The 18,150-nt window shown below is 43.0% G+C and overlaps 1 pseudogene; it reads right to left on the reverse strand.

Moving 5' to 3' along the window:
• Positions 1 to 322: 322 nt before the first annotated feature.
• On the reverse strand, positions 323 to 15,917 carry LOC129493039 (sperm-associated antigen 11B-like; annotated as a pseudogene).
• Between the last annotated feature and the right edge of the window lie 2,233 nt (positions 15,918 to 18,150).

An 18,150-nucleotide genomic window follows, 5' to 3' on the forward strand; every position in this document is an offset into this window, starting at 1 on the left:
TAGCAAGGACAAGGCAGGTGAATCCTCAAGTTGAAAACAGATCTGGACTGAGGGCAGGATGGGGTGGACACAATCACTACTTTTATTTGTCCTCACACTGAGGATCATACTCCGGTCTCCCACATGGATCTCCGGGGGAGCCCGTCCACGGAGCACAGCCGAGAGGCAGCCCAGGCTTAGTCAGAGCCACAGACCGTGGGTGAGGCTCCTGCTCTTCTGCTGCAGAGAGCTGCCTTCTGGCCTCTGAGGCCGATCCGCCTGGGCCACCCTGCAGTCACAACTCCAGAAGACAGGAGGCGGGAAGAGGGAAGCTCTACTCTCCTTATCCACAGCGTTGTCTGTGCTGCTGGCCTGTCCCTGTTCCCAAATAAGAGCAGATGCACGACAATGCCTCAATAAATATCCCGGCGGATTCAGTCTGAACTTAATTCATTTCCACACCCCTGGCATGAGTGGTACCCTGTGCAGGGCAGAGACGAATGAGGCACTGTAATCAGTGCCATGACATTCAGGCCAGAAGCGTTGGTAACCTGGGCCCCTGGCTCTCTGCTGTGACCTCAGCTGCTCCTGTCCTTAGCCCAGTGCCCAGCTTCAGAACAAGTGGTCAAAAAAATCCTATCTGCAGGCACTGGGGGGCAGCGCGCCCCCGCGTTTTAGGTTTTGGTATTGCCGAGATGCCTGCCTGGCCCAGGCCTTTCAGGCTTTGAAAAAGAGCGTTTTGGGGATTCTGTCTTAGAAGCACGCCAGGACATTTTAGGACTGAGTTCAATCCTGTCACTTTACAGACGGGGACAGGGATGCTATGGAGATCTGCCCAATATCCCAGAGGGGCGGAACAAGAATGTAAGCCCCAGTTTTGGGGGCTCATTTTGTCTCTGGGCTGATCCAGTCAGATTCATTCTCAGGCCTCACAGAGATACTTTACATTGAAAATAAAGAAGAACAAAAAACAGTCAAAAAGTAAAGAAAAATTAAAAAGGGATCAGAGCAACTCCGGAGCTCGCCACTGAGGACTCCAGGAGCCTGCACCGCCTCCCCTCCCCTCCCCTCCCCTCCCCTCCCCTCCCCTCCCCTCCCCTCCTCTCCTTTCCCCTCCCCTCCCCTTCCCTTCCCTTCCCTTCCATGTTTGCTTCCCGAAAGGCTCAGCAAACACTCCCAGGCAGCCTGTTTTGTGCTGGGCAATGCCACAGGTACCAGTTTTTTTTTTTTTTACCATGCTTTACAGGTGGACAAACACTTTCTTTGGAGCAATTTTACATAAGAGGGAGATAACATTTTCCACAATTTAGATCAGCCCAGGCCCAGGGTCCGCCTTAAAAATATTAAATAACAGAGCCTAGGGCCCATGCGAGCGCCCTCCTGGCCGGCCCTGGGCTCTGCGAAGGGCTCCCTGGGGGTTCTCACCTGCACCACCCTGGCAGGGAGGGACGGGGTTCCCATCCTCCCCACCTCACCTGCTGGAGACCCCTTGGTCCTTGGGTGAGGCTCTGCTTCCACACCCCCAGGCTGCTGTGCTCTGATGGGGTCTGAGATCAAGCCCAGCTCCTTCATTTCATTTCTGAGGAACATGAGGCCAAAAGAAGGGGCTGCTGTCTAACGGCACCTGCCCTGAAGTCCCATCCTTATGGAACCAGGCTCCAGCCCCCCAGTGGCCCTTCATGTTATTTTGTGTTTCTGGTACACAGATCTCCTGCTGTGGGTTGGTGGCACTCCTGGCTGAGAATGTGTCTGCCGGTTCTGAGGCATGGACATTTACTGCGTTTCACTCGGAGCCAAGGCTAATAGGGGCCAATGCCCTTCAGGAAGTCATTCCCTTCAGGGATGGAACAATGGCCCTCCCCTCTAGAGCCATGACAGAGAGCCCTGCAGAGGTGCCTGTGCCTAAGAGAGACTTACTCTGTGCACTTCCAGGGGTCTGTCTGATTGTATTTAGAAAAGTAAAAAACAAGAGTGAGTTTAGAAGAGGCTGCGAGAGGCCAAAGGCGTGATGCCAAATATTCATTGCAACTTGAGCTGGGAATTGAGACTGGAGCCCCAAAGTGTACATTCTGGGGGGCTCTTTAAAGCAGCTCAGCTCATTCAGGAGCACACTGGATTCAGGCAGCGACAGAAACAGGGACACAGAGCATCTTCCCAAGCCACCTGTCAGTTGGGAAAAAGCTTGGCATGTGGTCTCTATCTCTCAGCACTTTTGTTTTTATTATTTTTTACATTTATTACCTGTAATTAACACTCACTACTCTTGGAATTAGTATTCAACAAATTCAAGCAGAATCCAGGGAAAGGCAAAAGGCAGCTAAGCATTCAGGAATCTCCATGAACAGGGGCCCTGCCTTGCTCCAGTTGCACAGAAATATGTTTTTTAGAAGGATCATAGAAGAATGAGTGTGGGCTGATAAGCATATCAAGAATGCCATTTATGAATTGCTAGCCTGGGGGAAATGTGCTTCACCTGATGATTTTCATTTTTCTTTCATTCCTAAAATAGACCCGCTTGCGCCTTATTATACACATTGTCAGCTTGTTGTATTAATCAATTGAAATAGCGTAAGAGTAAATGCTTGAAAACAATACTGTCCTACTGAAATGTGACCTGTTGGTGTTATTGCTTGACGAGGCGTAAAGGGAAAAGGGATAAGGTGCATTACCATCTAGGTGAATAAGCAAGAGGAGGCTAGTGCTGGGTGTGGTAAGAAAGAAGTCGTCAGGTGGAAAGCAGAGCAGCAGATTGGCTGCATTTATGTCCCTCTGAAAATCAGTTTGGAGCTTGGTTTCTAGTCTATTCCCATCTCCAGATACTTAGGAGACATTCCCTTGACTAGGAAAGGAAAGTGGAATATCACAAACTTCTGAGATCCCTTTGAAAAGGCAGTACATGGAGAAGTAAGGAAGTTAAAAAAAGGCTTTTATCAGCTCTTCACCTTTGGTGCTAAATTCATTCAACAAATATTTATTGAACACCTACTACAAGCCACACATTCCTTTAAAGCCCTTGGGATACTTCAAGATCCCTGCCTTCCAGGAGCTTATATTTTAGATCCCAGATCTGCCATCCTTCTCTGGTTTCTCTTTTCCTTCTTCATCTGTATTTGATACGCAACACCTATTCCAGGGATCAGAGCAAATGTCACGCTTTTTCTCACCAGAATGGCAGAAAAAATGTCTGCAGGTCCCTTGCTGCATATGGCAGATGGTATTTCTAATTCCCGGTGGAACATCCCCTATGGATACAACAGAAGAGAGCTGACATTTAACTCATATAGTGCAGAGAATAGAAGATGACCCTAGCCCACAGCCAAGGGTTGTTTGTTCTGATAATGCTAAGTACTTTTGGACAAGTCCCAGTTTCACCAAACTTTGACTTCTTAGCTTTAAAACAGGAACGATAATTTATATCTGAAATATTGCCAGGAGGATGATAGGGTGTGTTTTATGGATGCTCACCTGGCCCATCTAGGCCCTAAAAAGCCCATGCAGATCTTAAATCAGGGTCCTCGAGCCTCCTGGTGAGAGATGTGCACTAGAAGGAAGCAAAGGGAGTTTTGGAAAACAGAAGTGGTCCAGAATGGGACAGGTCTTGGTCTCTAAGGAAATTAGAAGTATTAGCCCATTCTCAGCTTATGGCCCAATTTTTAGTTTTATGTCCTACAATGAAAAGGAGAAAATAAAACCTCTCTCCTCACCAGGACCTGTGGGCTTGTAAGTCACGAATGACCACCTAAATTTTTTATAACAACAGGACATTGGGCAAGAGATGGTTGAAAGAAAGATATTACTTATGTCAGATCTGCAAACGCCACATACAATGACTTTAAACAACAACAACAACAGCAGCAACAACAGCAACAACACAGTGTGGGTCTTGCATGATTATGAAAGCACTCTTGCACAGCATCCAACCTCCAAATGGGGTCTAATCTCTGATTCTGTATCATCTCAGCCCTGTCACAGCTTGGAGGAGACAGCAAAGTGAAGAAGGTGGGGGGTCCACCTTTAGTCAAGACAGAAGAGCCCCCAGCCTGGAAGCGTGGAGACCCGGATTCTGGTCTTACTTCTTCCAATATCTCATCATGTCTCCTTAGACAACTCATTTAACTGGTTACACTTCAGCTTGCCCATCTGTAAAATGTGTTATATGTGCAAGCAGGGGGAATATTATAAGTCTGAAGACCTACTATGACCATAAAGATTCATTGCACAGTGTTAAATTAACACTTTCTCTGGACTTTGGATTTCTTTTTGTAGAGTATGGGGCTGCTATAGACAATCTCTGATTCCCTTCCAGCTCTGACATTCATATGACTATAACTTTCTTCTGAAAACTTTTCTCAGACTGCAGTGAGTGCTTGCCACTTGTATCAGAGCAAGCATACCCCTTTGTCTTGTGTCAAGACCTTTATAACACTTATTTAGCTTTTAAAAAACTCCACAGGGGAGATCAAAATTGTCCAAGGCTGAGCCCCACGTGGCCCACCTGCACCCACTAACAACATACAGACACACTTACACGCTGTCCATACAGACACACACATAAATGGAATTCCTGCACGACCTTCCCCAGGGCTAACCAGGAGACATTTACCTGAGTTTGTTTGGACCAAACAAAAGAGAACAGCAAACAGAAAAAAAGACTTTCATGTTTTAAGGTAGATTGAGCCTCCCTGCTCTCCCATGAAGGAGAGCAAATATGATGAATGACGGAATGAAATGGAGCGGAGAAGGCACAAAATAGGACATTTATAGGTTTTTGGGAATACTGATCAGCATGAGCATATTTATCTTCTCTACTGAGTAAGGCTGTGGGCAGAAGGTTACTGACTACTCTTCCCTTTCTGCCTAAAAATAGACTGGCTTCCTGATATGCAGAGAAGCAGGGATCAACCAATAATTCCATACACAAATACTGAAGAGGAAAGTGAACCAACGTTGAGATGTGGCTACTTAGTGCCAAGCGCTGTGCTAGGTGCTAGAGACATGGTTGTGTAAAGATATATTTTCTGCCTTCAGAAAGCTGTGGTGTCCACCACAGTTGAGCAGATAAATAGCTTATTTCCCAGCAACATGACTCCCATCTACCAACAGAAACATAGGCCCATGTGCATTAGGAGACACGTGCACAAATGTTCACTGCAGCACAGTTCCTTGCAGCCAAGAGAATGCAACCAAATAGTGATTATGACAACAATAAAACACATAATGTATTTCCACACCACAACAAGAAGAGAAAAACAAGAAGATGTGTACAACAACGTGGATGAATCTCACAAATGCTATGCTGAAAAAAAAAAAAAACAGAGACAACATACCACATTATTCCAAAAATTTGGCAAAATGCATCTATTTATGAAGAGCCAGGATGTTGTCCACTTTGGGGGAAGATGACAGGCTCTTCTCTCATTTGATGAAGTTATCCACTGTTGGAGCTGACAGTCTAGTGAGGGATGCAGAGATCCCCCGGCAACCGTAGGGCTGTGTCATCCTGGGCCGGAGGGAGCTTTGTGGGCTCTGGGATGCCGGGGGTTGGGAAAACAGAGTCTGCAAGGACACGATATTTTTGTGTGTGGGTTTGTATAATGTGTGGTATTAAAACACACAGTTGATAAAGCTGCACATTTTGCCCCTATTTGATTTTAGTCCCGGGATCACTTAGATTTATTTCCCTTAAAATTCTCTTAAGCAAAAGGGGCAAGTGAGAAGGATGTCTTCTCTCCTATCCCCCTAGGCTTCATAACAATTGCTGTTAGCTTCTTATTAATCCTTCCAGAGGTGCCCCATGTGTATGGAAGCAGAGATGAATCCATACCCCATTTTTATGTAAGTAATTACAGACTCTGGATATTATTCTGGACTTGCCTATATTACTTGTTATATCTTGCAGAGCTTTGTTATTCTTCAGAGCAGCTTCATCACATTTTCTGCAAGCTGTCTTCTGCCTTATTTAACCCGTCTACAACAACCATATGTCACCATGAGTCTTACCTAGACATGGATTTTGAAAAAGAGACATCAATCAGTGGCCTTGGACTTTCTGCATGGGTGAACAGTGCGAGCATCTCAAAGAGGCAGGGGCTGGGTGTTCATTTTGAACTTTCCACGTTTGGAGAGATTAAGCAGGACAATGTGCCCTGGCAGGGACTCTCTGACTCACAGACCTTTCTGTACCTTGCAAAAGCACCTTTGAAGTTAGGACTTGGAAATTGGGCACTCCAAGCTGCTTTTGATCCTCTGCCAAAAAAAAAAAAAAAAAAAAATTACCTTAAATGTTAGCCATGTACTAAGTAACTGTAATGTAGTTTTGAATATTTGTGAGGGTCCAACTCAGTACTTTAAAAAATTGATTAAAATGTGAAATTTTTTCTCTGTGGATCATTTGTTCTGAAGACATCTCTGAAATCTCTCATTAAAAAAAAAAAGAAAGGAAAGCAGTTTCATTTGCCCCTTAGGGAAATTGCCTTCCACACCAAGTTGATACCCTAACTTCAAGGGTCCCAAGGAATAATGATAATTCTGAATGTATCCTGTGCATGGACAAAGTGGCTGTATGATACATGAATAATTGTTTGATAAAAACACTGAGTTTGGATATTCAAACATTTGAGTCATTTTTTAAAAGTCACTAAGATGACTTATAGATAAAACAATAAAATGCATATTTTATGCTTTACATTCATTCTTTCTATTTACACTACACCTTATTTGGAAAGGATCCAAGGTAAAGGTGGATGGCATATTTTTTCTAGCAGTACAGTCACTAATCAAATCATTGTGAAATTATAGTTAAGAAAATTTCTGTATAGTTTGGAAACAATAAACTATGTTGGAAAATAAATTCATTTGGGGGATAAATAAATTAATAGTATCAAATTTTATCATGTACCTTCTCCTCCAGACTTGAATCCATTTCCAAACCACAGACCCAGAAAACAATCCCCAAGGAACTATTTCGTGGATAATTCTGAAGAATAAGGCATATCATTTCAAAGAAATCAAACTAAGAAATCAAGCTTATTGGCTAATTCTGTTAATATCTGGTCACAGGTTCATAGGTTCATCTAATTGCAGATTTGAAATGAAATAGAGTTCAATTTGTCCCAACACACAAGATAATTATTCTGATGTGCATCATACTCATGAATGGAAAAGAAGAGTGTAAGGAGAAGAGAGGAAAGATACCTTTGGGTTTGCAAACATTTGATAGTAGAAAAAATGTTTCTGTGTTTTAAAAAATATTGATACAATTCAACAACAAAAAGAGAAACAACACATTTAAAAATGGACAAAAGACTTAAATAGATTTTTCCAAAGAAGAAATTCAAATGGCCAGCAAGCACACGAAAGATGCCCACTGTCATTAATCGTTAGAAAAACGCAAATCAAAACCACAATGAGATATCACTTCACATCTACTACGATGGTCATAAAAAAATAAAACTTCAGAAGCAGTGGCTCACACCTGTAATCCCAGCACTTTGGGAGGCCAAGGTGGGTGGATCACAAGGTCAGGAGTTTGAGAACAGCCTGGCCAATATGGTGAAACCCCATCTCTACTAAAAATAGAAAAATTAGCCAGGCAATTAGCCAGGCATGCTGGTGGGAGCTTGTAATTCCAGCTACTCAGGGGCTGAGGCAGGAGAATCGCTTGAACCCAGGAGGCAGAAGTTGCAGTGAACCGAGATCATGCCACTGCACTCCAGCCTGGGCACCAGAGCAAGACTCCATCTCAAAATGGAACAAAACAAAACAAAATTTCTGAAAACAGCAAGTGTTGGTGAGGATGTGGAGAAATTGTAACCTTCATATGTTGCTGGTGGCAATGTACAGTGGTGCAGCTGCTGTGGAAAAGTCTGGCAGTTCCTCAGAAAGTTAAACAATATGAGTTACCAATATGGCCTAGCAATTCAACTCCTAGGTGTATACATACAAGCGGTGAAAATAGGTGTTCAAACAGCAACCTGTACATGAGTGTAGTGTTCATAGCAGAATTAGTCACAACAGTCCACGGTGGAAGCAATGCAAATGTGCATCAGTTGATGAATGTATAAGCAAAGTGTGGCGCATCCATACAATGCGATATTATTTGGTCACGAAAGGAAAAGAAGTACTGCCACATTCTCCAACATGGAGGAACCTTGAAAATCTCAGATTAAGTAAAATAAGCCAGGCACAAAACACCACATATTGTATGATTCCATATATATGAAATGTGCACAGCTGGCAAATCCAGTGGCTACTTACTGGTGTCTCCTTTTGGGATGATGAAAAAGTCAGCTGGGGGTTCTCCCCACTTTTTTATCCTCATGGACAATGCTAATGTTACTCCTCTTGCTCCACAGATTTTATTTATTTATTTATCTTGGTCTTTCAAGAAAGAGGCAGGGTTTGTGTTCATGAATTTAATCTCTCTTTATGATGGCATACTAACTTTCCATTTTGGTCTTATTATTTATTTCCATTTTGGTCTTATCAACTAAGGGAGATTCCCTGGGTGCAGAAGGTCGTTTCCCATGACCCAAAGAGGTAAGAATAAGCCAGGTGAGAGCAGGTCAAGCCTGCAGGGTTGTGGTGACCACCACATGTAGGGACAGGAAGAAAAGATTAGAAGCGCCCATTACTTATGTCACACGAGGTGCAATGGGGTAGAATTGACTGAGCCTGCCCACCTGTCCCTTGCCCTGCAGACCTCAGGCATTGAAGAGAAGACGGGCTTCCTGATGACAGGGACTCTCTGAGCAATGGATGAGTCAGAAGGATTTAATCCCGGGGAAAGCTGCTGGGGTGCAGGGGAGGGAAGGACACTGCGCGGAAGGTGGGCGTGCAGAGTGGAACACAAGGCAGTCAGGTGTGCTGCAGTGGATTCTGAGACAGCCTCCAGCAAGCTCCTGTCTAAGGACCTCTTCCCACCGCAGTACGACTGGTGGCCATAAAACCTCATCAGGCCTCAGGGGCCTGTACTAAACAGCTGCTGTGAGAACAAAGAATGCATAACTAATGGAATTGCTGGCTCAAGATTGACCTTGAGAACCCATTATATTTACTCAGTTGTCTCCAAGCAGGATGGCACATTTTTTTTTTAATGTCTGTAATTTTTATTTATTTTTATTTTATTTTACTTTAAGTTCTGGGATACATGTGCAGAACGTGCAGGTTTGTTACGTAGATATGCATGTGCCATGGTGGTTTGCTGCACCCATCAACCCATCATCTATGTTCTAAGCCCCGCATGCATTAGGTATTTGTGCTAATGCTCTCCCTCCCCTTGTCCCCAACCCAGCACTGCAAATATTATAATACCAAAGAATGAGAGGGAAAAAAATCAGTTTCTACTTGTTTTTTATGAATCCAAGGTAGGCTTCAAAATCTCCCTGGGTAACATGCTTTAATGTCATACCATCTTTTTATAAAATTTTTATTTATTTTTTACTCACCACTATACAAACAAGGAGTCTTATCATCTTACTGCCTAGGAAGCGCTTTCTTATGTTAACTCTGTGAGTTTCTGGGTGCAACTTAAGTCTACAACAGAATGTCTGTGATTATAATTAAGTGATATTTTTGTATATACATATATATTTATTTTTAGGCACATTAATTTTGTTCTTACAAATGTATATTAACATTTAAGACTAATGCAATAACTTGATGGTATTTTTAAAGGTACAAATATCTAAGAATCGCCAACAATTTTAATATTAGAAACCTTATTGTTTTTAAGCATACTTTTCACAGTTAATTTTATATCAAATATGTGAACATTGGTATCATAATTTTTAGGACAGATAATTATTTTGAAAATGTTATGCATTTTAATGGTTTTTCACTGTGTTATATTTATTATACCTAAGGAATATGAAATATCTCTGAGTAGATGTATTATAGTTTGCTAATATAGTGCTCCATTTTGAACTTTTTAGAGTTTTTTTTGGTTTCTCAAAGTGTTTTTTTATTTCCTAGGATAATTTCTGAGCAGAATAACTGAAACAATGAGAACAAGTATTTTATGTCTTACATACATATTAAGATTGCTTTACAAAGAGGTTATTTAAGTTACCAGTGCTTCTGGTTTTGTATGTGAGGACTAGTTTCATACACCTTCGTTATCCGTGGGTATCAGCCCCATGTGAGTGTGCCCATATATAAGTTGATTAAGGAACATCTTTGTTCAGGAAAAAAGCCTGGAAAGGTGGCATTCTGTAAAGGGCTCTGTGTACCTAGTTTCTTTCCTATGCTGAGCCCCGGGATCCTGATTCTTTCCCAGATACTTATATTTAGGTTGGTGCAAAAGTAATTGCGGTTTTGACCATGATTGTCAATGGCAAAAACCACAATTACTTTTGTAGCAATCTAATACATAACAATATTTGCAGGAAGTTTTAATTTATGGGAATTAAAGAAAGCTGCAAAGAGAATAATGAGCTCAAAGTTTTGTGATGTGCAGTTTATTAATTAACTTGAGCCGAAAATAATTACCACTGATGAAGATTTTATGGACAGATTAGGCAAATATCACTATTTCTTCCCTATTTATTTATTAAAGACATCTATGAAACTTCTTTTAAGTAGAGATACCCTACAGAAAATTTTAAGACAAACAGCAGATTCTACCCACATTCATTCTTTGCCACCTCTCACTCGCTTGCTTACCCTACCAAAGCAACCCACCACAGCTGGTCTGCATGAGCAAGTAGATGTTAGCTGTCAGTGTAAAACTAGCAGAAGTGAAGTCGGCACTTTTAAAAACTGGAGGAGACTTAACTGAACTGGAATATGTGCGATTTCAATGGAAAAATGCAGTTTTTAAAAAATCAATATGTATTTATTCCTAATGAGATTTGAGAAACTATGGTCAGCAAAATGAGAATTAGATCCCATGAGGAAGTCACACGTTGAGAAAGAGACTGTTTGCACTTATGACTATTTAAAAATAATTAAAAATCTAATAACTGAACTTCAAAATCCAAAAATAGCAAAAAAAATAGAAGGGCTCTACAGAAAGAGAAACTTATATAAAAATAAATATCTGCAAAGTAGAGAACAAAAGGGAAAAGCATGAAAATTATGGTTGAACTATAATGAGAGGATATCTCAAGGATAACTGGGGTTTAAGCAGGAGGCATTCCAGACAAAGGGAAGATAATTGATGGAGGAAAGAATATGTAAGGTTAGATATAAAAGGAGCACATGTACATGGATAAGAATAAAGTAGTAACCTGGCTGGGCACGGTGCCTCACGCCTGTAATCCCAGCACTTTGGGAGGCTGAGGCGGATGGATCACCTGAGGTCGGGAGTTCAAGACCAGCCTGATCAACATGGAGAAACCCCGTCTCTACTAAAAATACAAAATTAGCCAGGTGTGGTGGTGCACACCTGTAATCCCAGCTACTTAGGAAGGCTGAGGCAGGAGAATTGCTTGAACCTGGGAGAATCGCTTGAACCCAGGAGGCGGAGATTGCGGTAAGCCGAAATCGCACCATTGCACTCCAGCCTGGGCAAAAAGAGTGAAACTCTGTCTCAAAAAAAAAAAAGAGTAAAGTAGTAACCCACTAAAACTACTAAATTTTACAGAAGAGAAAAAACGATCAATAAACAAATGAAAAAATGCTCAACTACACAATAATCAAGGGTGTGCCAGACTGATATCTGCAAGATGGTGGAATAAGAGGCTGCAGCCTTTCCTTCCTTCCACGGATATACCAAAGAAATAACAACACACAGATCGGTTCTTTCTGAGAGAAAGCCAAAGACTAGTTGAAAGACTACTACACATCAAGCAACTGAGAAAATATTCATATGAAAACAGGTGGGAAGAGCTGAAACACACTCCCAGCACAATCCCTATCCCAGGCATAGCACCTCACAATTAATTGGTAAGGAAGTCCCAACTCCTAGCTTCTCCCTGAGGAGTGAAGGGTTTGGACCACACATATAGTACCCTGACCTTTATGCTTCCCACCCAGGGGTTTGGCTCCTAAATCACCCAGCTCGGGGTTGATAGAGCTGGGCATCTGCAGGTCTCCCTAAACCATAGACACCAAAGAGATGGTTGGACACAGATTTGCAAGCACTTTTGGCAGCTCTCTCCCTAGGCTCAGGCCACAGCAGGCAGGCAAATGCCCACCTCCCGATTTCTACCTGCAAGGGGTTTATCTACCCATTTTCCCATCTGCTGCTTGAGGGTTGACTTCTGGGTCTGCATCTGGGAGCCAAAGGGGCAGGGTGAACAGTAGACCTGTGGGAGCCTGAACAGAGGTATAGGTAGGCACTGCGTCTGCTCCTCTTAACTAGCTCCAGCAAAAAATCCAGGTCTCCAGCTTCTCCCTAGAAGGAGAATACATCAAGCATAGTTTTATAGCTGCCACCTGGGGGACTGGCTCCTAAATCACTTATCTCTAGAAGTGAATGTGAGCAGGAGAATTACAGAGGAAACTGGAAGTTGGATAATGGGTAGAATGAATAAAAGCAGAAACAGAAGCAAGGTGAAGGGGTGGGTGAGCAAGAAGCAAGATAAGAGGCAGAAGTGAAGCAGCCAAAACAAAAAGTGAGATAAAGAAGAGAGCAAGGACCCCATGGCCAGCAAGATCCAGACCAAACCAGGAAGGGGCAGCTCTTCAGCGATGGGCATGCACATTAAAGAGAAAATCTATCCTTAACAGGACGCCATATGACAATCAGCTCATTAAAGCTCATGCATATGGACTACCTATTATGCATGTACTTAAAATTATGGGATGGAGACAACGCACAAGCCCACAGAGGCTAAAGTAACTAAGCAACACATCTATCAATCAAAAGGCAGGCACCGGCTAAAGATCAGGCAGCCTTGCGAAGAGAAGGAAAAAACACACATAAAAAGACCCAAGGTACACCGAAGCCATGCTGATCTCATTTGGCAGGAGTCAGCCCACTCTCCCCTCTCCAGGAGCGTAATACTGCGCTTCACCCACTTTTGCTGCTTGCTTTGCTATTTGAGTATCACATCCAGTTCTTTGTTCAGGACACCAAAAGCCTGGACCTGCACAGCACCATCGGATCCCAAATGGGGCTCTGCATTTTGTGTCTTCCAAGGCCACAGAGAACAAATAGGTAGTTTTAAAGGGGCACAAGAGGACTTCCAGTGGGTGTTCTTCCGGGTTTAGCACAGAGAGAACAGGCAGTAATTCCCAGCTCCCAGTCTCTCCCAGAAGGCATCTGCCTGCACACTGTCTCAGCTGCTGCTAGAGAACAGGTCTTTGAACTGGCTGCATATAGGAGCTAATGGGGCTGATGGAGAATGCGTTTGACCACACACCTAACACCTTAACTACATTTCACAGTACTTAGAATAGAATGGACTCCATTGCACAGTACCTAGAATAGAAGCAAGTATTCAAAAAATAGTTTTTAAATAAAAGAACAAATTATTTGAATTCTTTCCAATAAAAGTTTATTATATCCACATTTACTAGCACAAATTGTGTGATTTTGAAAATTCTGTTCATGTCAAGCTAAGTCATCTTCTGTAAGGTCACAGGTAGTATTTTTGTCATTTATTTTGCCACAATAAAATATTTGAACCATCTGGCACAAGTGCCAATACCTCTGCTCCCTGCTGCTTAGACACTTCCACAAAAATCCTGCACCTGATTGGACAACGTGGTCCAGGAGAACAGGTAAGTGGCAGAGCTTTGTTTCTATATCAGCGACATCAGTTTTAATGTAAACAGCAGGCATCTTTCTTTTTAGAGCAGTAGTCTACTTGTGTTTCCATATAATCACAGTACTCTTGACAGAAGCCTTCACTTCTCTTGCAGTCGACAACTTTTAAATCTGATGCAGGTTCTGCATTAAAAAAAAAAAATCCAACATTAGCTTCTTAAGACCATCTCCACAATCAAACAGTGGTCATTTCAGCCATGAGGGACAGGGTGGGGATGGCATGGATATGAAACAGCTTTCCATAGTTAATAGCTTCAAGTTCCAAACTAAAACATCAACTCCAGATATATAGCTCTGCCCTGCTAAATCTCCTTTAACCAAAGGAAGGAATAATCCTGTCTCATAGGAATACTGTAAGACTAAATAACACAGGCCTACTATTGCACGTGTTTATATTTGTTGTGCAATAATTGAGTTTTCTTTTTCCCTTCCCTTGGTAGGAGATCCAGATGAATGAGTCCTTTGGAACTGAGGGCCAATTAGAAAGGGATAGAAGGTTGGGTAGGAGGCTGCAGGCATCAAATTCAACAGGACTTTATTTGCTGGATGTCACAGTAATTTGCCAACACCCTCCTGTCTTTCTTGCTGTTGCCCACTGAGCTGCTAACCTAGTTCTCCCTGTCTTAGGATCAGCAATGAGCTTGGGATTAAAGAAGCATCTTGGAAACTATAGGCTCCTCCAGGCCCTTCTGGATTTGAAGCTGGCCCTGCCCAGGGATTTGGGGTCTGACCAGAAGCATGGCCTTTCTGGAAGAGTCCAGAAGGGTGGCTGTGGGCTCAACTGTCCCTTGCCATTTCCTGCTACCTCCTTGCCTGAGTAGACTGACAATACAGTCTATTCTCTGCCCCCATCCTCGGGAAGCATTTCCCAGACCTCAGTGGACACCTGGAACTTAGTAGGTATTCAGTAAATTCCTTGAAGGGGAACGACCTCCAAAGCTAAGGGCATGGGGCTGTAACCTGGCAGGAGGCCATGTTTCCACCAGTGTCTCCTCTGGCTCCTGTTCTTGGAGGAAGTCAGCAATTACAGACATGGCCTCAGATAATTTGCCTTTTGGCCCCTCAATACTCCCACGTTCCACGAGGCCCTCAGTGATCCAGCCCCAGAGGAAGCTGTGAGACCCTGTGGCCTCCCTGACAGGCAGGGCAGCCCAATGCACCCACATCATGTCTTCCCCAAACAATGACTGCTCACCTACCCTGACCACATAGACACCTTCCCATCTATTTGTTCCCTCTACATCTCCCCAGTGGATGCACTTGTTGCACGTGTTGGTCCCTGACTCACCTTGGTAAGGTGATGTGTGCAGTGAGTGGTAAGAGGTCCTGTTTCACTGGGTGGTGTAGCAGCTGAGACCTGTTTGTGCCTTGCCCAGGGGCTCCTTCCCCGAGTTCTCTGAGAGCCTCAGTGGCTGAGTGGTTCACATGTCTGGCTTGAGACGATCCTGTGCAAGTGGAAACACATGGCTGAGGATGCTCTGAGGCCTCCACCTGGCAGACCCATCAGCATGAGGTACCTACACTCTACCAGGTGAGTGAGCATGAGTGATTGGGTGGGGGAGTTGGGAAGGGTGCTAGTATTCCATGTGTGTGCACATTTGTGCACATGTGTTGTATGCACCTGTGTGTAGACAGAGGAGAAGGTGAATGACGTGTAAGAAATGTATGCCATGAACAGTGAGTCTGAGCACCTCCTCAAAGCCAGCGCAGCCAGAGAATTTATTTCAAGTGCCACTAATGCAGTTGTTAAGATTCCCTAAAATGTAATGTTCTTCTCTGTAAGGGAAAGGGGAATGTTAAAAGGATAAGAAAATGGAGTTGGGGAGGGACCGTCTCCCCTGGGAAGCAAGTGCCATCAGCCAATTCAGAGTGCCATTTATGAACCCAGTTCAGAGACTCGTACCCAAAGCTTCACGAAGAATACGTGCTCCAAGGACTTCATCTCTCCCTGTCCAGCCTGGACTCCCATACCCCAGATGACCATTGCAGAGAGATTCTGGCACCCAGGCCCAGGTCACCTTTCCATTTTACCTGGAAACAGCAGGGCCACAAGGAGAAGGCTGGCAACAAATGGGAGCAATCGTTGCCTCATGTCTGCCAAGAGGACTCCAAGCCAGAAAGCACCCAGGGTGGGTGGGCAGGCAGCAGGGCTCCTTTGATGGAGTGGGGCTGGGTGTGTGGGCCCGGAGTGTGGGAAGAGCTGTGCTCCAGAATGACTTCTCATTCTCATAGGACAATGTGGACGTGCTCCTATCCCACTGCTGGTGGAACAAACACTTGAGCCACATATTTCAGAAAGTAAATAATACACCTGAATGCCTTGGGTGGGATTGGTAATAAGCAAGAACAGAGAGAAACAGAAAGATGAAAGGCATGGAGGGGCAGAACAAACATGAATTATCATAAAGTTGCCAATGTCCTCGAATGCTTCTCAAAAGCCCCCTGATGTTCTTGAGAACAGGGACATAAACTGCCATGTTGATTCTATCCTGTCTGCTGAGCGTTTTTATTTTAGTGTTAAAAAATCAAGCATAAGACACACAGCATAAAAGGTAGGACCTGGTTTTGCAAACTGTCCCTTCCTCAAGTTATACAGAGAGTTCCAAGGCTGTCAAAATGTTCTTTTCTTTTTCTTCCCCTCTCTGAGTCTCTCTCCCTGTTTCTTGGTCCCCTCCACTTCTCCTTCCTCGCTTTGGACACCCCTCCTTTCTATTTTAACTTATTTGAGTTGTCTTGATTTTTCTCTCCCCTTTCTGTTCTCTTTACCCCCAGACACCTCATGTTGATGTCACTGGGTCCTTCAATTCTTTTAAAAAAGAAAAAAATCTGTGTTTGAGTCTGGGTTTTCTCCTCTAGTAATATCCAAGCAGAGGGCTTGTCTTCCCTTCTCCTTCATCTTGTAAACATTTTAACCAAGTGTGTGTTTCTTATTTGGCTGCATTAGCTCAGGCATGCATGTAACCCAGACAGGCTGCTCTGGACTTAACTAAAGTGATGAAGGCTTTGGTTGAAGAATTTTGTATTCACATAACATCCAATATAACATCAGCAATGTCTGGAAAAGACAGTGTTTACCTCATATGTCTCATTTGTATGTATATTTTAATCCAGACAGAGAAAACAACTTAGGTCATTTGTGTAAATAAAAATACTTATTCTCTACCTGGAGAAAGCTGGAAGCAAATGGAGAAAGAGGCAGCAATGACAATAGAGACCTGGGCATCCGGGGAAGCACCAACAAAGGACAGAAGGTTTGCAGCTGCGGACAGGTGCTCACAGCAGCTGCCCTGGCAGCACAATGTGGAGGCCACTATCTTTTGAGTCTCAGGACAGATTCTCCACTGCAAAGCATGAGGTGCTGGTCAGGGAGAGCAGGAGCATCATTCACATCCTTTTGCTTTAAGGAATTAGGAAGTCTTCCAATTCCAGGAGCACCGGGGGGACACTGCGGAGATAGGTGACAACTGGCCCATGGTAAGTTTCTTTAATCACTTACTGCATCAAATTCTGATAACTGGATGTTGGAAGAACATAGATGGTCAAGAAAGGAGGTAGACAGCTGCTGCTACCTCAACCATAAAGGAAGATTTATTCACTCATCTATGTACTCTGGGTATTTTTTATACTCTAGTTCAATGGCAATTTCTTACAGTTGTATTTGTAATTAAACTTGGAATGTGGATCTTTTATAAAAGTGATGGCAATTTTGGAGTATATTGGTAACTTATTTCTATATATTTTTATCTTCTCTATAAAAGGAAAGAAAACAAAAACAAGCCTATTGCACTATTCAGATATTAATAGTAATGAATTATTAATCAAAATCATGATTTAAAATATAACAGCATTTGAGTAATTACCACCCAGGTAACGGAAACTTCTAAGTCATTAGAATTATTTGAAATAATTTAAATGAAGAAACTGAGCCAAAAATAGTTAGATCTCACTTCCTTTGTCTATGTCTTGAGATAAAGTAAGCCCCCTCTCCCATGCTTCTGAAAAGAACAATCTTAAAAAAGAGCAGCCGGGAAAACCTAGTTCTGCTCTTTGATACGCAAAAGCTGGTGGAGTCGTAATAAAGGCAATTAATGTTACATCTGACCTAACACAACAATGCTCTCAGCTCCTGTCTTCTTCTGCCAGATTTCTGTGTCCAAAAAAAAAATCTTTGAATAATTCTCCTGCTAAAAGCCACATCCATCCTGAGGGGGAGGATGGCAGAACCCATTATAGAATATTCTAATAATTGTTTCAAGATTTTTTTTGGTCCACTCAACCAATAAATCGTATTCTTTTTTTAAAGCTGCTTAGTATGTGGTATCTTGAATCGTTTGGAATAAGTAGGTGGGCTAAAGTAAAATGATCAAGATTTTATTATCAAATAAGAAGTTCTGCAAATACATATTCCTGAAAGATCTTATTGGAAATTGCACACACATGCAAGGAGTAAGATTTTC

Source organism: Symphalangus syndactylus, chromosome 11 (assembly GCF_028878055.3).
Source record: "Symphalangus syndactylus isolate Jambi chromosome 11, NHGRI_mSymSyn1-v2.1_pri, whole genome shotgun sequence".
Lineage (NCBI taxonomy): Eukaryota > Metazoa > Chordata > Mammalia > Primates > Hylobatidae > Symphalangus > Symphalangus syndactylus.